This window comes from Chiloscyllium plagiosum, unplaced genomic scaffold (genome assembly GCF_037043375.1).
Source record: "Chiloscyllium plagiosum isolate Xiang-an unplaced genomic scaffold, Cpla_swu_hap1 HiC_scaffold_27, whole genome shotgun sequence".
Classification (NCBI taxonomy): domain Eukaryota; kingdom Metazoa; phylum Chordata; class Chondrichthyes; order Orectolobiformes; family Hemiscylliidae; genus Chiloscyllium; species Chiloscyllium plagiosum.
Window position 1 is genome coordinate 77,453,326 of NW_028270165.1, and position 20,440 is coordinate 77,473,765.

The 20,440-nt window shown below is 44.3% G+C and overlaps 1 protein-coding gene across 1 annotated transcript in view; it reads right to left on the reverse strand.

The window, feature by feature from the left end:
* The window catches only part of LOC122543524 (uncharacterized), a 94,888-nt gene extending 74,678 nt beyond the window's left edge, over nt 1–20,210 (reverse strand). Inside the window, exon 1 of the mRNA XM_087974978.1 lies at nt 20,158–20,210. The gene's annotated coding sequence lies outside the window, so the exon portion shown is untranslated. The remainder of the gene's footprint in view (nt 1–20,157) is intronic.
* Nucleotides 20,211–20,440: the final 230 nt, after the last annotated feature.

Here is a 20,440-nt window from a genome sequence, read left to right on the forward strand (position 1 = left end):
CTGGTCCTTCATCAGGTGGTTGTGGATTATAAGATCATAAGACAGCATTTATAGCAAAGCATTACAGTATCATGCCACTGAAATGGTACATTGAACAATCTAGAATTGTAAAGTCTTTGATCTTTTAGACTGGGTTGCAGGTATCATTAAATAGATAAACCCCAGAACTTCATACAAGTCTCCTTTCTGAGATAACAAGATTTTATAACAAAAGGTAACTTGTCAGCTCAGACAATGCATTAAAGGTGTGAGTTCAAAGTTGGTCTATATCCCAATTTAGAGGCAGACTGGTTCTATTTCTGAAGTGGAATTTACAAAATATTACATGCATTGACTGCCTGAAGATTGTGCATTTTTAGAGCAAAATAGAATGTATTTGCAAATATGTGTGTGTGTGCGCATAAAAGGAAGAAGTGTATTTCCATGATGTGTATCTCTATGTCTATTTGATAACAAATGCTTTATTTCTGTTGATGAAAATATTGTTATAAATCGTAGCTGAGTACTAATAGATGTAAGGGGCAGAGAATTCCTAAAGCAGGGCATGATAAGAATCCTGAGAGAATCATATTTCTGATTAACTTGCTAATGAACAAACATTAACCACGAGCACCAACTATGTATTTATTTCTCATTTGGTTCCCTTTTCTTGTTTTATTCACCGCTGTGATGACACTCTCTGTCTGAATGGTTGATAGACTTTGAGATTGTGGGCTGGGTCTTGATTGACTGAACGTTTTATTGAAGATGTAAAAGGGGGGGTCAAAGTTTCATCAGAATTCTAGCAGAGCAGAGAGCAGATGACATGTCACTGTAGGAATAGGGAGATCAACAGAGGACAGGGAAATCAGGACCTGAAATCCGAGCTGACACCAGGCTACCCTGTGATCAGCGCTTTGATTAGCAGTGCCAACCCTCTACCATTACCTAGCTTCCCATTCAACTTGAATGCAAAATACCCTCTTATATTCAGGATGCAATCCTTGGCATCCTGAAGTAGTGCCTTTGGAAGGAATCTCAGCTCAATTATTCTCTTCAATGTGTGCAGCAATTCATTCACTTTTGTTACAATGCAGCACACATTCAGACACAGTCTTTAGTTTCAATTATTGTCATCTACAGAATCCAGATTTGATTGCTGGTACATTTACTTCCTTGTCCCTTTGTATCGTTCGTTGATGTTTATTTTTCACATCACTACATTGCTGAGTGATCTTGATGTGGTTTGGCCATGATAAATTGCCCATAGTGTTCAGGGAGGTGCAGTTTAGGTGCATTAGCCATGGGAAATGCAGGGTTATTAGCCATTAGCCATGGGAAATGCAGGGTGATAGTTTCATCTTGTTAGAAATGGGGTAAAAGTGTTGTTTTTGCAGATATAGAAAAAGCATACAGAAAAGGGGTACAAGCAAGAGAACTATTAACCCTGCAGGTATTTAGGGAAGAGTATCTCTACTTTTCAGTGCATAATTATGGATAATTAAGTACTAACTTTAATGTAGATTTATGAAAGAAAATAATTCCTTTTACCATAATGTTTAAAACAACAGTTTCAGCAAAAAGCTAAGATTTCTGAAACATATAAGCGTAGCACGAAAAAGATACATTGTTAAGATGTACAAGAATGGAATGGACCTATGCATATTGAAAGATGTTACAAAGGGGAACATAGAGATAAGAGTTTAGCCTTCTGACAGCACGTGCAAGGGAGAAATTGCCAACTTGGAAAGAAAGGGGCAATGGGCGTGGAACATAGATGGGTAGAGGTGAAATAGTAAGAGAGATTGGGTAATTAGGAGTCTGGAGAGATGATCACACTCAGCTCAAAGGGTATAACTGGACACTAACCTAAGTTCTAATTTGCTTCATTTGCTTATGCAATTGAGGCCCATGCTTGCACGTTCGTAATAAATGTTCTTGTTTCCAGTTTTGGTGGTCTCGCCTAAATTTTATTGATTTTGTTTCTAACAGATTTGGGGGCTTATCCGGGATCCCATGCTCCGGTCGCTCGGCAATTGTTGGGAAAACGAAGAAGGTGCACCTCGCTGATTTTGGCGGTCTTTAGTTTCCCTCTTTGCCGCAGCGGCTTTGGGCGAGTGTGATCCGGACTGAGAGACCCTGGAAACAAGGCGGGTTGAGACCCAACGGGTCCAGTTGGGTGACTCTTGTGTACACAAGACCCGGGTAAGAAAGGTCTTAAAAGATTTATCCGGGCGACCGGGGTAGGCAGCGGTATTTGCTGTCTTTCGGATATATCCAGGCATCTGGGGAACCGGGGTACTGGTGACTGGAATAGGCTAATCCAGTCAGCCAGGGTGGGTAGCCATTGATACTGTTGCTAGGTGGATGTATCTAGGTGGCTGGCAACGGTAGTTGCTGCCAGATGGATATATCCGGGGATCTGGGGAACCGGAGTTCTGGTCAACCGGGGTTGGTAGCGGTAGTTGCTGCCAGGTGGATACGTCCGGGTGTGTCCACGTTGCCGGCGACTGGGGTAGGTAGCGTTATTTGCTGCCAGTTGGATATATCTGGGTAACCGGAGACCGGGGTTGGCAGCGGTATTTGCTGCCAGGTGGATGTGTCCACGTATCCGGTGCCAGTTGGATATATCCGGGGATCCAGGGAACCAGGGTTAGGCGAACCCAATCAACCAAGGTAGGTAGCAGTTGTCACGGTTGCCAGGTGGATATATCCGGGGAATTGCTGCAGGACAGGGTGCACAAACACGCGGCGGGAAGTTGGGTCGGGTAAGCGACCGGGGTTGGCAACGGTACTGGTTACCAGGTATTGCCGCAGAACAGGGCGCGCTGATACGCAGCAGGAAGTTCGGTTGGGGAGGCGACTGGGTATTGCCGCGGGATAAGGACGCGCGAATTCGACTAGGTAACTCTTGTGCACAGACCAAGGTATGAAAAGAGACCTTTAAGTATTACCTTGGTGGTCGGGACAACCTTAGGTGGTCGGGACATACAGAATGCATGGGGAATCGTTGATATTAAATTAAGCGTATGTCCATGGAAAAACAGCCCGTGTCAGAAGGCTACTGAAGGGCTGCGGGTCAATGGAAAAACAACCCATATCAGAAGGCTATTGAAGGGCTGCAGAGGGTACATGACCTTAGGTGGTCGGGCACGTACGAGAAGTACGGGGAATTGGCAACACATCAAATTAAATACCTTAATTTGAAGAGTGAGGTGTCTACCTGATTCAACCACCCAGCTTTAGATTGGGTTGTTAAGAGGGGAAATCCCCCACGCGAAGGTCAGGACCCTGAAGTGGGTACTGAAGGTGGTGACACTGAACCTCAGTAAGGTTAATTAAATTACATAAAGAAATGGCCGAGTATTGAAATGTGAAATAATAATAGTGATTTAAGTGTAGTAGAAGAAACTAAAGGGATTCCAGCGGACAGCCCTTTAGGAAAAATGTTACGAGACTGGAAGTACAATCCTCGGATGCGAGGAAAGGATACAAAAATGATGAAATGCCAATGAAAAACAGCCTTACAGTCAGGAGAAATCAGATTATGCTTCGTGTCAGAAGGACTAGTAGCTGAAGGGCTACTGAGGGTGCACTTTGTAACTAACTTATGGCCAAACATCCAGAAAAATATTCAAAAGCTAGAGGAGTCGTTGCGGGAAACTCAGTGTCTGTGAGACACGGTAGGTGAGTATGAGTGTGAGTGTGAGTGTGAGAGTGAGAGTGAGAGAGTGTGAGAAGAGCTGTACAGCTAGTAGAAAGTTTAACCCTTTGTGATTCAGTCTGAATGCACATTTGTTTGTTGGTGATTGAATGTTCCCTGGAGCTTGAGATCCGGGACTGTTTTGAATCTGATTTCTATTATAGAAATTTTAACATGATTTCTTTTAAGGTTAAGGATTTTACAGATTATGAAATAAAATGTTAACTCCTGCTCTTTTTACAGGTCATAACTGCCTTACTATCAGTTTTTAACTAATCTCTTTTATCCTTACATAAAAGCGATTTATGGAGGACAGTTGAAGTTTCAGTTCAACAACAGATTGTAATAAATCAAAAAAAATCCTATGGTTAAAATCGGTGACCTTGGATTCGGCCATTATTCATGCATTAGAAGTTTTTTTAAACAATCTATAGCATTGTAATTGAGCAATGACTGGTCAGGACTACTTAAGAAAACTGATTCTGGATTTAAATCAAGGGACTAAAACCAGGTAATTATAGCGAATTTACAAGTAAGATTCCTAAATGTATATTTAGGAGCAGGCTTTAAAGTTAGACAAGCATAAATTGACAAATTCTATTTGAGATTACAGGGAGCAAGAAATATTGCAATATTTCTTTAAAAAATCAAGGTCTAAACAAAACATTGGGTGATGAGGAATGGCCATGAGGTGGCCCTAAAGCTGTTCAGTTGGTTAAATCGGCTCCGCAATTGATCTGGCAACGTAACATGAGAAGCAGAAACAGAAGGCAAAAATAATGATAAGCCACGGTTAATGAGGTAATAAAGAAAAGGACAAAACTAAAAGGAGAAGGAAACCGGAATGGTAGTGGGCAGCATGTTGAAAATAAAGTGAGGAGAAAGGATCGGGGAGGAGATGTTAAGGGGTCTGGCAGACAGGAACAAGGATCAAAATGGAAATCCCCACAGGCGGGATGTTATTACTGTGGAAAGACAGGTCACTTTAAGAGAGAGTGTCCAGATCCGAAAATGGAAGTAAAGGCAGTGCTGTTTATGAACCTTGATGAAAAATAGGGGTGTCAGGAGTTCCTGCCCCGGGGACCCACCAGGAACCCTTGATAAATTTAAAGGTGGGACCTTACAAAGAGGACGTAGTTTTCTTAGCCGATACGGGGGCAGCAAGGTCATCCTTAAAGTTTAAGCCCAAGGGAGTGGGAACGAAAAAGTTAATTGGATTATGGCGACAGTTTTGTGATGAGAGGCACGAAGAATCAGTTTTGCGCTTATGACGAGATATTGACACCAAATTGGGAACTGAATTAACTGCAAATAGTGCTATAGAATCTGTTGAGGTTCTTAAAAATGAATGTGCTCGAGCAAACAATTACAGAAACAGAGTGAGAAGTCACAAGTGACTGGTAAACAAACAGAACTGCGCGATTACAGTTTTTAAAATGTTTTAGTCACTTGTTGCATTTCCGCCCTGAATTATAATATATATAATTAATATTTATAATAAATCAATTGCGTTAGCCTGAATCAATATTAATTGGCAGGATTCCTTCACACATTCTCAGCGACCTGTTATATTGATTCATGGTTAATTTAAAACATGAACTGCATTAATTCATTGTTAATTAAAGAATGGAAAGCTACTGACCAGAGTGTGTGCAGGCAGTGGCAGCAACAGCAACAGCCTTATTGGTAGAGGAGAGTCAGAAACTTACTTTTGGGGAGCCTTAACAGTCAGCACCCCACATCAGGTACGGACCATACTAAATCAGAAAGCAGGACAATGGCTCACAGACTCTCGGATCTTGAAATATGAGACAATCGTAATAGAACAGCATGACCTTGTGTTAGTCACAGACAGTTGCTTGAATCCAGCTGCATTTCTGTGGCGGAGAGAGGGGGTGGCCCCTGGCAATCCAGAACATGACTGCCTTGATATTACTGAATATCAGACTAAAGTGCGAATGAACTTAAGAAACGTACCGTTGCATGTGGGAGCTCGGTTGTTTATTGATGGAAGATTGAGGGTAGAAAAAAACACAATGGATATGGTGTAGTAGGCGGGATAGAGGGAAGTATTATTGAGGCTGAAAGACTGTCTAACGGCTGGTCAGCCCAAACTTGTGAACGCTATGCCCTAGAAACAGCTCTCAGAACCTTCGAAAACAAAAAAGGAACGATATGTACAGACTCCAATTATACATTTGGAGTGCACATACCTTCGAAAAAAAAATTTGGCAAGAAAGAGGACTGATAAATAGCAGAAGAAAAGAACTAGCTCATGAGGAATTGATAAAACAATTGCTGAAATCTCTGTTACTCCCGAGAGGAATAGTGGTAATTCATATAAATGGACATCAGAAGGTGAATGACCTGGAAGTAAGGGGAAATAGACTGGTCAAAGAGGTAGTTAAAGAAGCGACCATGAATCCACAAGGAGCAGTAATATACTCCTTAATACCTGCAACTTCAGATCTTCAGGGTGCCACGTTGTTTACTACAAAGGGGGAAAAGGGACCAAAAGATTTAGGAGCTGCAAAGGCAGCAGATGGAGCAGCCTTATAGTAGTTAGTACTCCCCCCATCAAGTCAGAACTGTGCTAAACCAAAAGGCAGGGAGTTGGTTGACGAGGCCATCCTGATGGAAAAAGATGACCTGGTGTTAGCAATAGACACCTGTCTAAACCCAGCTACCTTCTTATGGAAGGGAGAACCCCTAAACAAATGAGAATTAGAACATGACTGTTTAGATATCATAGAGTATCAAACCAAAATTAGACAGGACCTGAGAGATCTACCTTTACATGACGGGGATAGATTGTTTATAGATTGGTCATCGAGAGTAGTGGAAGGAAAAAGACACAATGGATAACAAAAACCAAACAGTGGAGACGGACCGGCTGCCTAACACAAGGTCAGCCCAGACCTGGGAATTGTACACATTAAATCAAGCTTTAAAACATTTAGAGAATCGGGATGGAACAATTTACACTGACTCTAAATATGCTTACAGAGTAGTCCATACCTTTGGAAAGATATGGCAAGAACGAGGACTAATCAATAGTCGGGGAAAAGGAGTTAGTCTATTACGTGTTCGGACTGCCCCATGATATTGGCCTTTCTCCTTATGAAATGATGTTTGGACTATCATTTCTAGGAGGGAAAGGGGAGGTGCCTCAAGCTGAATTTAATGACAGGTTTTTGAAAAACTATATTGTGGCACTTGGCTCTTCATTATCTATTCTCAGGAACAAAAGCCTGCTGGTGCAGACACCGCCACTCGAGTTTGTAGCACATCAGATACGACTGGGTCCTGATCAAGACCTGGAAAGATACCAAACTCCACCCGAGCTGGGAGGGACCATTCCTAACCCTCCTGACTACTGAGACAGCTATCCAGACTGCTGAGAAAGGGTGGAGTCATCACACTCGCGTCAAAGGTCCTGTGAACGCCTCATTGGCGGAGTGGCACGCTCATCCTACAGACAACCCTCTGAAAGTTAAGCTAAGAAAGAGGAAATGAACTAAGATAAAAGACTCTTTTTTTAATGTTTGATGATATATATTGTTATTGATTGTAAGGGCTGTGTGGACTCACCTCTCCCTGACACCTAAAAGGTTAAGACAGGACGGTAGGCAGGGTTCAGAGATGGGTAGATACTGGTATAGTATTGTAATGTTAGTAATACTAACTATTCAGGGAGGCGGGAAAAATCACTTCACTACGCTGTGCCAGAATTATGCTAAACAAGAGGGACTTGCTGACTGTTGGGTCTGTGCAGAGGTCCCACACCATGGCGAATCTGGAATCCCCACCTCGGTAATACCGCTCACTAAAAAAGTATACGAGAAACAACAATTTGATGTGGGTTCAAATAATACAAAGTGGAGATCTGAAAGGAGCAAATACAACTTTGCGGAATGGTTCCCAAGGCCAGCCCCGAAAATTCAGGGCGCTATTGATAGTCTTAGAATTTCCCCACCGAAAGAAGCAGTGAATACCACCGGTTTCTGTAATCAGAATGATGCTGCACCTTTTCAACTGGGAAAATCATCTTGTGTCCACACCAGTCAAGCCATTGCCATGACCACTCCCCGAATATTAAACGGAACATATTGGGTATGCGGTTTCCCCATTTATTCCCGGGGAAAAATATGTTATGAAACACTTTCTCAAGACCAGAAAGGTTGGAGTGGCCGCTGTTACCTCGCTTATATAGTCCCTCACCTCCGAATAGAAAAGCAAGAGCCCAACCTGAGAAAGGAGGGGGGGGACAAGACGTAAGACCAGAGAGGTCTCTGAAGGAGACCGTCTGCTGTGGACACTACTCCCAAACTACGGCACTACAAGGACAGGAGTGGAAATACAGAAACTGGCAGCTGCCTTTGAAAATTTAATTAATGATACCACCGGCGCAATGGGGGAAACTCAATCCCAAATATCGGCCATAACCACTGAAATGATTGCCACAAGACTGACAGCTTTACAGAATCGAATGGCTTTAGACTATCTTTTGGCCGAAAAAGGGGGAACCTGTGCTCTGATTGGTAAAGAATGTTGCACCTTCATCCCAGACACTTCTTCCATAGTGGAAGATAAGGCAGAAATAATAAAGAAAAAGATAAGCAATATAAGAGAAATTCGAGATGAACTCCGAAAAGATGGGGGATGGGGATGGGGATGGGGTAACTGGAGATTGACCGGGTGGGGAAACGGTTAGTGAATTTAGGCATTTATGTGCTACTAATAATTGTAGGTAGGGTTTAATGTGTTCACAAGTGCAAGAAAGAGAGAATTACAGATTACTCCTAGAGTTTGAAAAACAAGACAAATTTAGAAGGACAGAAATGACTAGATTGTGAACCTCGACACCATAGGGTGAAAAGAGGGCAGAAAATAAGATTGCAAAAACAACAAATGGTTAAGAAAAGAAATGGGGGAGTTGTTAGAAATGGGTAAAGTATGTTTTTGCAGATATAGAAAAAGCATACAGAAAAGGGGTACAAGCAAGAGAACTATTAACCCTGCAGGTATTTAGGGAAGAGTATCTCTACTTTTCAGTGCATAATTATGGATAATTAAATACTAACTTTAATGTAGATTTATTAAAGAAAATAATTCCTTTTACCATAGTGTTTAAAACAACAGTTTCAGCAAAAAGCTAAGATTACTGAAACATATAAGCGAAGCACGAAAAAGATACATTGTTAAGATGTATGTACAAGAATGGAATGGACCTATGGATAATGAAAGAAGTTACAAAGGGGAACATCGAGATAAGAGTTTAGCCTTCTGACAGCACGTGCAAGGGGGAAACTGCCAACTTGGAAAGAAAGGGGCAATGGGCGTGGAGCATAGATGGGTAGAGGTGAAATAGTAAGAGAGATTGGGTAATTCGGAGTCTGGAGAGATGATCTCACTCAGCTCAAAGGGTATAACTGGACACTAACCTAAGTTCTAATTTGCTTCATTTGCTTATGCAATTGAGGCCCGTGCTTGCAAGTTCGTAATAAACGTTCTTGTTTCCAGTTTTGGTGGTCTCGTCTAAATTTTATTGATTTTGTTTCTAACAATAGTAATAGAAGCAGGACTAGGCCATTTGGTCCATTGAGCCTGCTCTGCCATTCTTTAAGACGATTGCTGATCTATCCATCGTCTCAGCTCCTCCTCCCTGCATTATCCCAACTACCCTTCATTCCCCAACCATGCAAAAACCCATCCAACTGTGTCTTGAATATACTTAACGAGCTGCCTCTACAGCTTCACTGGACAGAAAATTCCACAGATTCACGACTCTCCAAAAAAAGCAGTTTCTCATCTCTGCCCTAAATCTACTCCCCCTAGTCTTGAGGCCTAGTCTCACCCATCAGCAGAAACAACCTCATTGCAGGGGGCGGTGGGGTGAGGTGGGTCTGGATGGCATGATCTTCAGGGGGGTTGATGTGGACTTGATGGGCTGAATGGCCTGCGTCACACTGTAGGGCTTCTATGACTTCCCACAGTTGTGTCTGCCCTGGATCACAGCACACAGAACCTCCGACCTTCTGCAATCGAAAGACAAATCCCATCCTGCCTTCTCTTGCGTGTTATCTAACTGCTTAATCATTTCGAGTGAATACAGCCCACACCTGCCACAGCTGCCAGTAACCTTTACAATGCTGATGAAACAATAGACAATAGGTGCAGGAGTAGACCATTCTGCCCTTCGAGCCTGTACCACCATTCAATATGATCATGGCTGATCATCCTGAATCAGTATCCTGTTCCTGCCTTATCTCCATAACCCTTGATTCCACTATCCTTGAGAGCGCTATCCAACTCTTTCTTAAATGAATCCAGAGACTGGGCCTCCACTGCCCTCTGGGGCAGAGCATTCCACACAGCCACCACTCTCTGGGTGAAGACGTTTCTCCACATCTCTGTCCTAAATGGTCTACCCCGTATTTTTAAGCTGTGTCCTTTGGTTCGGCACTCACCCATCAGCGGAAACATGTTTCCTGCCTCCAGAGTGTCCAATCCTTTAATAATCTTATATGTCTCAATCAGATCCCCTCTCAGTCTTCTAAACTCAAGGGTACACAAGCCCAGTCGCTCCAGTCTATCAGCGTAAGGTAGTCCCGCCATTCCAGGAATTGACCTAGTGAACCTCCGCTGCACTCCCTCAATAGCCAGAATGTCTTTCCTCAAAGTTGGAGACCAGAACTGCACACAATACTCCAGGTGTGGTCTCACCAGGGCCCTGTTCAGCTGAAGAACCTCTTTGCTTCTATACTCAATCCCTCTTGTTACGAAGGCCAGCTGCTATTCACTACCTGCTGTACCTGCATGCTTGCCTTCATTGACTGGTGTACAAGAACACCCAGATCTCTTTGTACTACCCCTTTACCTAAATTGATTCCATTTAGGTAGTAATCTGCCTTCCTGTTCTTGCCACCAAAGTGGATAACCATACATTTGTCCACATTAAACTGCATCTGCCATGCATCTGACCACTCACCTAACCTGTCCAGGTCACCCTGTAATCTCCTAACATCCTCCTCACATTTCACCCTGCCACCCAGCTTAGTATCATCAGCAAATTTGCTAATGTTATTACGAATACCATCTTCTATATCATTAACATATATTGTAAAAAGCTGCGGTCCCAGCACTGATCCCTGCGGTACCCCATTGGTCACTGCCTGCCATTCCGAAATGGAGCCGTTTATCACTACTTTGTTTCCTGTCAGCCAACCAACTTTCAATCCAAGTTAGTACTTTGCCCCCAAGACCATGCGCCCGAAATTTGCTCACTAACCTCCTATGTGGGACTTTATCAAAAGCTTTCTGAAAGTTCAGGTACACTATATCTACTGGATCTCCCTCATCCATCCTCAAAAAACAATGCAATATCTGCAGTCGTGAAAATTTTAAGGCTTTTAACAATACCAGTTACTAATCCCCCACTCCAGCATTTCCAATGCTGAGCATCAATGTTGGAAGCTGAAAGAAATAAACAGCTTTAAACAAAATCCACCTAACCCTTCACTGGGTTCCCCACTCAGCACTTTACTTACTGCTAGTAAACCTTGAAGCACTTCATCCCCACAGTGCAATGAATTCACACTTTCCACCAAAATCCCAGATGTGCTCCCTCACTCATCCAGTTGCTGTCTCACAAATGAAAGATTTCACTGTAACTTCTTTAGCTCCCAGAAAGGGTATGCTGCTCTGAAAGTCCAGTCTTCACAACGACATTTCAGCTTTCACCAAAGACAATTAGAGTCATACAGCACCGAAACAGACTCGTCCGTGCTGACCAGATATCAGAAACGAATTTAGTCCCATTTGCCAGCATTTGGCCCATATCTGTCTAAACCCTTCATATACCCATCTAGATGCCCTTTAACTGTTGTAATTGTTCCAGGCTCCACCACTTCCTCTGGCAGCTCGTTCCATACACACACCACTCTCTGCCTGAAAAAGTTGCCCCTCAGGTCCATTTTAAATCTTGTCCTCTCACCTCAAAGTTATGCCCCCTACTTTGGGGCTCCCATATCCTGGGAAAAGATCTTGGCTACTCACCCTGTCCATGCTCCTTATGAACTTCTACAAGGTTACCGCTCAGCCTCTGACACTCCAGGGAGAGCGTCTCCCTATAGCTCAACTCTTCCAACTCTGGCAACAGCCTTGTAAATCATTTCCAAACCCTTTTAAGTTTCACAAAATCTTTCCTAAAGCAGGGAGACCAGAACAGAGTGCAATATTCCAAAAGTGGCCTTATCAATGTCCTGCACAGCTGCAAAAGGACTTCCCAATTCCTGTACTCAATGTTCTGACGCATAAAGGAAAGCATACCAAATGTCTTCTTCATTATCCTATCTACTTGCAACACCACTTTCCAGGAATTATGAACCTGCACTCCAAGGTCTCTTTGTTCAGCAACACTCCCCAGGACGTTACCAATGTGTATAGGCCCTGTCCTGATTTGCCTTTCCAAACTGCAACACCTTGCATTTATCTAAATTAAACTGCATCTGCCACTCCTTGGCCATTCAGCCCATCTGATCAATTCTAATTTATATCAGTGTCTTTCCTCTCTCTCCCTAAAAGCTGAAAATCTCCATCCCACACACCCTCCCCACCATTCTCATTTTGCTGAATCTAACCCCTGCTGTACCTCATCCTGAAGGGTCTGGTACATGCTGATTAACAGGCCCACACTGAAGGCGGATCTAATTGAGGCAGAATACTGAATGGCCTGGACAGAGTGGAATTGGCTAAATGTTTCCATCGGTAGGGGCGACTAGGATCCAAGGGCACAGTCTCAGAGCAAAAGGAAGATCTTTTAGAATGGAGAGGAGGAGAAATATTTTCAGCCAGAGTAGTGAATCTATGGAATTCACTGCCACAGAAGGCTGTGGAGGCCAGTTCACTGACTATATTTAAGAGTGAGGTCGGTAGGTTCTTGACTATCAAGGGGATCAAGGTTTACAGGGAGAAAGCGAGAGAATGGGATTGAGAAACATATCAGCCAGGATTGAATTGTGGAGCAGGCTTGATGGGCTGAATGGCATAATTTCTGCTCCTGTGTGTTATGGTCTCTTGCTGTCCTAGACCCAGAGTGTGAGAATTGGAAATAGGAGTGGACCATTTGGTCTTTTGAACCTGCACCAGCATTGAACAGATCATAACTGGATGTGAATATACCTACATCTGGGACTTTCTTCGCTGGCGCATAGGAGGTTGAGAGGTGACCTTATAGAGGATTATAAAATAATAAGGGGCATAGATGTGGTGAATGGCAGGTGTCCTTTCCCTAGAGTGGGGGTTTCAAGATTAATAAACAAATTTTAAAGGTGAGAGGGACCAGATTTTAAAATTAACACGAGGAGCACATTTGTTTTTAGAGAGTAGTTTGTGTGTGGAATGAGTGTCCAGAGAAAGTGGTGGATGCAGGTACAGTTACAACATTTAAAAGACATTTGAATAAGTACATGAAAAGGAAAGGTTCGGAGGGATATGGGCCAAACACAGGCAAATGGGATTAGTTGAGCTTAAGAACATAGTCAGCATGGACTAGTGGACTGAAGGGTCTGTTTCGGTGCTGTATGACTAACTGTTCTATACTCTTCTTAAAACCATTTTCTTGCTTTCACCCATAACTATCCACTTCTTTGTTGTTCAAAAATCAGATGAATTCGAGCATTGAATATATTCAGTGATACTCTAACTGTAGGAAGACATCTCCACTTCTGAATTAAATTCTTCTTGGTCGTATTCCACTTGCCTTGCTCATTGCTTGCTGCACCTGTCTGACGACTGGCATAGAAAGACATCCACATATCTTTTCTAATGAAGGGCTCATGCCCAAAACGACAACTCATCTGCTCCTCAGATGCTGCCTGTGCTTTTCCAGTGCCACACTTTTCAACTCTGATCTGCAGCATCCCAATGTATCACCACAATGCACCTCCTTTCTGCTTTTTGTTTCATAGCAAAGTCTATAACTTCACATAGAACACAGAAAAGTAGAACACAGAACAGGCCCTTTGGCCCATGATGTTGTGCCAAGAATTAATACCTAAGATAAACAAATCTACACACCCCTCAATTCACTGCTGTCCATGTGCATCGCCAGCAGTCGCTTAAATGTCCCTAATGACTTTGCTTTCACCACCACCGCTGGCAACACATTCACAACTCTCTGCGTAAAGAACTCACCCTCAATGCCATACCTCCGTATTTTTTGCAGTAGTCTACCATGGGGAACCTTATCAAACGCCTTACTGAAATCCATATACACCACATCTACTGCTTTCCCCTCGTCCACCTCCTTAGTCACCTTCTCAAAGAATTCAATAAGGTTTGTGAGGCACGACCTGCCCTTCACAAAACTATGCTGACTATCCTTGATCACATTATTCCTATCCAGATGTTCATAAATCCTATCCCTTACAATTCTCTCTAAGACTTTGCCCACAACAGAAGTGAGACTCACCGGCCTATAGTTACTAGGGTTATCCCTACTCCCCTTCTTGAACAAGGGAACCACATTTGCAAGCCTCCAATCTTCTGGCACTACTCCTGTAGACAACGAGGACATAAAAATCAAGGCCAATGGCTCTGCAATCTCCTCCCTTGCTTCCCAGAGAATCCTAGGATAAATGCCATCAAGCCCAGGGGACTTATCTATTTTCACCCTTTCCAGAATTTCCAACACCTCTTCCCTACATACCTCAAAACCGACCATTCTAATTAATTGTGACTCAGTATTCACATCGGCAACAATGTCCTGTTCCTGAGTGAATACTGACGAAAAGTATTCAGTGTCTCCCCAATCTCTTCAGCCTCCACACGCAACTTCCCACTACTATCCTTGACTGGACCTATTCCTACCCTAATCATTCTTTTATTCCTGACATACCTATAGAAAGCCTTAGGGTTTTCCCTAATCCTACCAACTAAGGACCTTTCATGTCCCCTCCTTGCTGCTCTTAGCTCTCTCTTTAGGTCCTTCCTGGCTACCTTATAACTCTCAATCGCCCCAATTGAACCTTCATGCCTCATCTTTACATAGGCCGCCCTCTTCCATTTAACAAGGGATTCCAATTCCTTATTAAACCACGGCTCCCTCACACGACCCTTTCCTCCTTGCCTGACGGGTACATACTTATCAAAGACACTCAATAGTTGCTCCTTGAACAAGCTCCATATATCAATTACACCCTTGCCTTGAAGCCTACTTTTCCAAGCCACCCATCCTAAGTCATGTCTCACCGCATCATAATTTCCCTGCCCCCAGCTATAACTCTTGCCCTGCAGTGCACACTTATCCCTCTCCATCACTAAAGTAAAAATCACCGAATTGTGGTCACTGTCCCCAAAGTGCTCACCTACCTCTAATTCTAACACCTGGCCTGGTTCGTTACCCAGAACCAAATCCAGTATGGCCTCACCTCTTGTTGGCCTATCTACATATTGTGTCAGGAAACCCTCCTGCACACATTGGACAAACACTGACCCATCTAACGAACTTGAGCTATAGCTTTCCCAATCAATATCAGGAAAGTTAAAGCCCCCATAACAACCACCCTATTACTTTCACTCTTCTCCTGAATCATCCTCGCAATCCTTTCTTCTACGTTTCTAGGACTATTAGGAGGCCTGTAAAAAATTCCTAACAAGGTGAGCTCACCTTTCCTATTCCTAACCTCAGATGGCGAGTCTTCATCCATCGTCCTTTCCACAGCTGTAATACTATCTTTGACAAGCAATGCCACACCTCCCCCTCTTTTACCCCCACCTCTGACCCTACTAAAACATTTAAACCCTGGGACCTGCAACAGCCAATCCTGTCCCTGTTCTACCCATGTCTCCGTAATAGCCACAACATCGAAGTCGCAGGTACCAACCCACGCTGCAAGTTCACCAATATTTCGTATACTTCTTGCATTGAAATATACACACTTCAAGCTACTATCCTGTTTACAGGCACCCTCCTTTGAAATTGATGCCATGTTCCTAACCTCCCTACTCTCCAGGTCCTGCACCCTAAAGCTACAGTCTGGGTTCCCTTGCCCCTGCAGAGTTAGTTTAAACCCCCCCCCCCCCAAGAGCACTGGCAAACCTCCCACCAAGGATACTGGTGCCCCTCAGGTTCAGGTGCAGACCATCCTGTTTATAGAGGTCCCACCTTCCCCAGAAAGAACCCCAGTTATCCAAATACCGGAATCCCTCCCTCCTGCACCATCCCTGTAGCCACGCATTTAACTGTTCTCTTTCCCTATTCCTCGACTCTCTATCACGTGGCACGGGTAACAAACTAGAGACAATAACTCTGTTCGTTCTAACTTTGAGCTTCCAACCTAGCTCCCTGAAAGCCTGCCTAACATCCTCAGCCCTCTTCCTATCTATGTCATTGGTGCCAATGTGGACCACGACTTCGGGCTGCTCCCCTTCCTCCTTAAGGACCCGGAAAACACGATCAGAGACATCACGTACGCTTGCACCTGGGAGGCAACATACCAAACGTGAGTCTCTCTCGTTCCCACAAAACCGCCTATCCGTGTCCCGAACTATCGAGTCCCCAATAACTATTGCTCTGCTCTTCTCCACCCTTCCCTTCTGAGCAACGGGGACAGGCTCTGTGCCAGAGGCCTGAGCCCCGTTACTTACCCCTGGTAAATTGTCACCCCCACAAGTATCCAAAATGGTATACTTGTTATTGAGGGGAACGGCCGCAGGGGGTCCCTGCACTGGCTGCTTCCTCCCAGTCCCCCTCACTGTTACCCATCTATCTGCCATCTTTGGAGTTACTACTTCCCTAAAGCTCCGATCTATGACCCCCTCTGCCTCCCAAATGATCCTAAGTTCATCCAATTCCAGCTCCAGTTCCCTAACACGGTCTTGGAGGAGCTGGAGATGGGTGCACTTCCTGCAAGTGTAATCAGCAGGGACGTCCATGGCATCCCTCACCTCAAACCTGTTGCAAGAGGAACATTGCACTGCCTTCACTGCCATCCCTCTGAAAGTAACCTTTTTTAAAAAAACTGGGTCTAAAGAATACAACAAGCAAAATGCAGCACTTACCTACAACGGGTCTTATTATTTAGGTTAGAGGAGGAGGGCGGGTGGGAGACACTACCTTGTAGTGCCTCAGGTTCTTCTCGACATCTCCTCTATACCTCTCTCCTAATATCTTAAAACCATGACCCCTCATGCCAGTCAATCCTGCCTGGGGAAAAGTCTCTGGCTATTGACTCTATCTATGCCTCTCATTCCCACGTATACCTTGATCATGTCATCTCATTTCCTCCTTCTCAACAGAGAAAAGTCCGAGCTTATTCAACCTTTCTTCGTAAGACAAGCCCTCCATTCCAGGCAGCAGCCTGGTAAACCATCTTTGCACCCTCTCCAAAGCCTCCGTATCTTTCCTATAATAGGGCGACCAGAACTGGACACAATATTCCAAAGCGTGGTCTCATCAGGGTCTTGTAGAGCTGCAGCAAAACCTTGCAGCTCTGAAACTCAATCCCCCTGTTAATGAAAGCCAAAATATCATATGCTTTCTTAATTAACCTATCCATTTGGGTGGCAACTTTGAGGGATCTATGCACTTGCACACCCAGATCTCTCTGTTCCTCTACACTGCCAAGAATCCTACATTCAGCATTCAAGTTTGACCTTCCAAAATGCATCACTTCACATTTATCCAGGTTAAACTCCATCTGCCATTGCTCCACCCAGCTCTGCATCCTGTCTATACTGCGCTGCAGCCTGCAATAGCCCTCCATACTATCAACAGTACTTCCAATCTTTGCATCATTGGCAAATTTACTAACCCACCCATCAGCCTCCTCATCCAAGGCATTTATAAAAACTACAAAGAGCAGAGGCCCTAGAACACAGCCCTGCAGTACACCACTCAGGCAGAATACTTTCCATTTACAACCACTCTCTGCCTTCTGTCAACCAACCAATTCTGAATCCAGACAGCTAAATCTCCCTGTATCCCATACCTCCTGACTTTATGAGCCATGGGGAACCTTATCTAATGCCTTGCTGAAGAATATATATATACCACATTCACTGCTCGACCTTGGTTAACCTATCTCTTCACCACCTCAAAGAACTCAATAAGATTTGTTAGGCATGAGCTGCCCCTCACAAAGCCATGCTGACTGCCTTTAATCATGCTATGCTTTTCCAAATAGTCTTAAATCCTATCCCTCAGAATTCTTTCCAAAACCTTTCTGACTACAGACATAAGACTGACTGGTTTGTAATTGCCAGGGATTTTCTTATTCTCCTTCATGAAAAGGGGAACAACATTTGCCTCCCTCCAATCCTCCAGTACGACTCCAGTGGGGAGTGAGGGAGCAAAGACCTTCATCAGCAGCTTAGCAATCTTCTTTCTCGCTTCCCGGAGCAGCCGAGGATAAACCCGGTCTGGCCCTGGGGACTTATCAATCTTAATGTTTGCCAAAATTTCCAGCACATCAACTTCATTAATCTTGATCCGTTCAAGCCTGTTTCCCAGCTCCTAAAAGTTCTCATTCACAACAAGGTCCTTTTCCTTAGTGAAAGCTGAAGCAAAAATCTCATTTAGGGCTTCCCCTATCTGCTGAGACTCCATGCACAAGTTCCCTATGCTATCCCTGACCAGCCCTATCTTCTCCCTGATCATTCTCTTATTCCTCACATACGAGTAAAATGCCTTTGGATTCTCCTTAATTCTTCCTGCCAAGTCTTTTTTGTGCCACGTCCTGGCTCTCCTTATGTCCATTTCTGAGCTCCTTTCTAGTAAGCCTGCAATCTCTAAAGCAGTGCCAGATCCTTGCTTCCTCCACCTTACTTAAGATGCCTTCTTCCTTTTGACAAGAAGCTCCTCTGTTCTTGTCATCCAAGGCTCCCTAATCTTACCCCTTTTTGCCTGTCTCAGAGAAACAAATTTGTGCATCACTCGCAACAAATTCTCCGTAAACAGTCTCCATATGTCCATTGTGCCCTTTCTGTGGAACAATTGCTCCCAATCTGTACTTCCCAACTCCTGTCTGTTACCATCATAATTCTCTTTTCCCCAATTAAACATCTTCCCTTAGTAACTGCTCCGTTCCCTCTCCAAGGCTATGGTAAATGTGAGGAGAAAGTGAGGTCTGCAGACGCTGGAGATCAAAGCTGAAACTTTATTGCTGGAACAGCACAGCAGGTCAGGCAGCATCTAGGGAACAGAAGATTCGACGTTTCGGGCACATGCCCTTCTTCAGGAATGAGCAGAGAGTGTTCAGCAGGAGAAGATAAAAGGTAGGGAGTAGGGAGTCGGAGTAGGGTGACCTATCACCTTCACCTTGACCTCTTTCCACCTATCACATTTCCAACGCCCCTCCTCCAAGTCCCTCCTCCCTACCTTTTATCTTCTCCTGCTGAACACTCTCTGCTCATTCCTGAAGAAGGGCATGTGCCCGAAACGTCGAATCTTCTGTTCCCTAGATGCTGCCTGACCTGCTGTGCTGTTCCAGCAATAAAGTTTCAGCTATGGTAAATGTGAGGCAGTTGTGGTCACTGTCAAAAAGTGTTCTCCCACCACAAGATCTGACACCTGTCCTGGCTCATTGCCGAGCACCAAACCCGAAATGGCCTCTCCCCTCATCAGCCTGCCTACATACGGAGTAAGGAAACCCTCCTGAACACACTTGACAAAAACAACTCCATCCAAACCATCTGCACTAAGGAGGTTCCAGTCAATATTGGGAAGTTGAAGTCACACATAACGACAACCCTGCTACATTTGCATTTTTTTCAAAATCTGCCAGCCTACTAGCTCTTCAATCTCCCTACTGCTATTAGGGTGTCTGTAGAAAACCCCCAATGCGGTGGCTGTTCCCTTGCTGTTCCTAACTTCCAACCATACTGACTCAGTTGACAAACCTTCCTTAATAACCTTCGTTTCTGTGATGCATTCTCTGATTAGCAATGCTACACGCCCTCCTCTTTTTCCACCCTCCCTGTTCTTTTTAAACATTCTAAACCCTGGAACATCTAGCAACCATTCCTGCCCCTGTGAAACCCACGTCTCCATTTTGGCCACAACATCATAGTCCCAAGTACTGATCCATGCTCTAAGTTCGTCACTCTTATTTCTGACACTCCTTGTGTTAAAGCAAACGCACTTTAACCGATCCCTCATGTGAAAACCCTTCCCGGTAGATTCACTACATCCTGTCACTGCCCCATCTACAACTTACCCCCTCTCAGATCGCTCTGGTTCCCACCCCCTTGCCAAATTAGTTTCAACCCTCCCGAACTATTGTGGTACTACATTTGCTGCGTCTGTACCAATTGAGACACAGACCCGAACCAACTTTTCCAGAATCTGTCCCTTCCCTGGATTCACTCCTTTTCCTTTCAGTTGCTGCAAGTCAACAATTGAACCCCAGAATGAAAACAAAATGCAATGGAAAACGGGAAGGGAGAGAGAAAAAAAAGAGCATTGTACTCACTGAGGCTGGACGGAGGAAGAAAGTTGCAGCAACTTCACAAGTTCAAGGTCCCACTTCCGCATTCAGACAATAGGGGCCTCTGATTCGCAGGACAAGGCTGCTACCGGTCCTCCACAGCTCCCCATTGGTCCAGGGGAAGTCAGTCACACGCCGTTTCCGCGGACACCAAGGAGCTTTCGCAAGGCTTTGCTGACACCGAGGAGTATTTTCTGTTAATGCTGAAGCCACAATTCCTACCACCCCAACATTTTACTCCTTTTGCACGTTGTTTGGCAGCTCAACC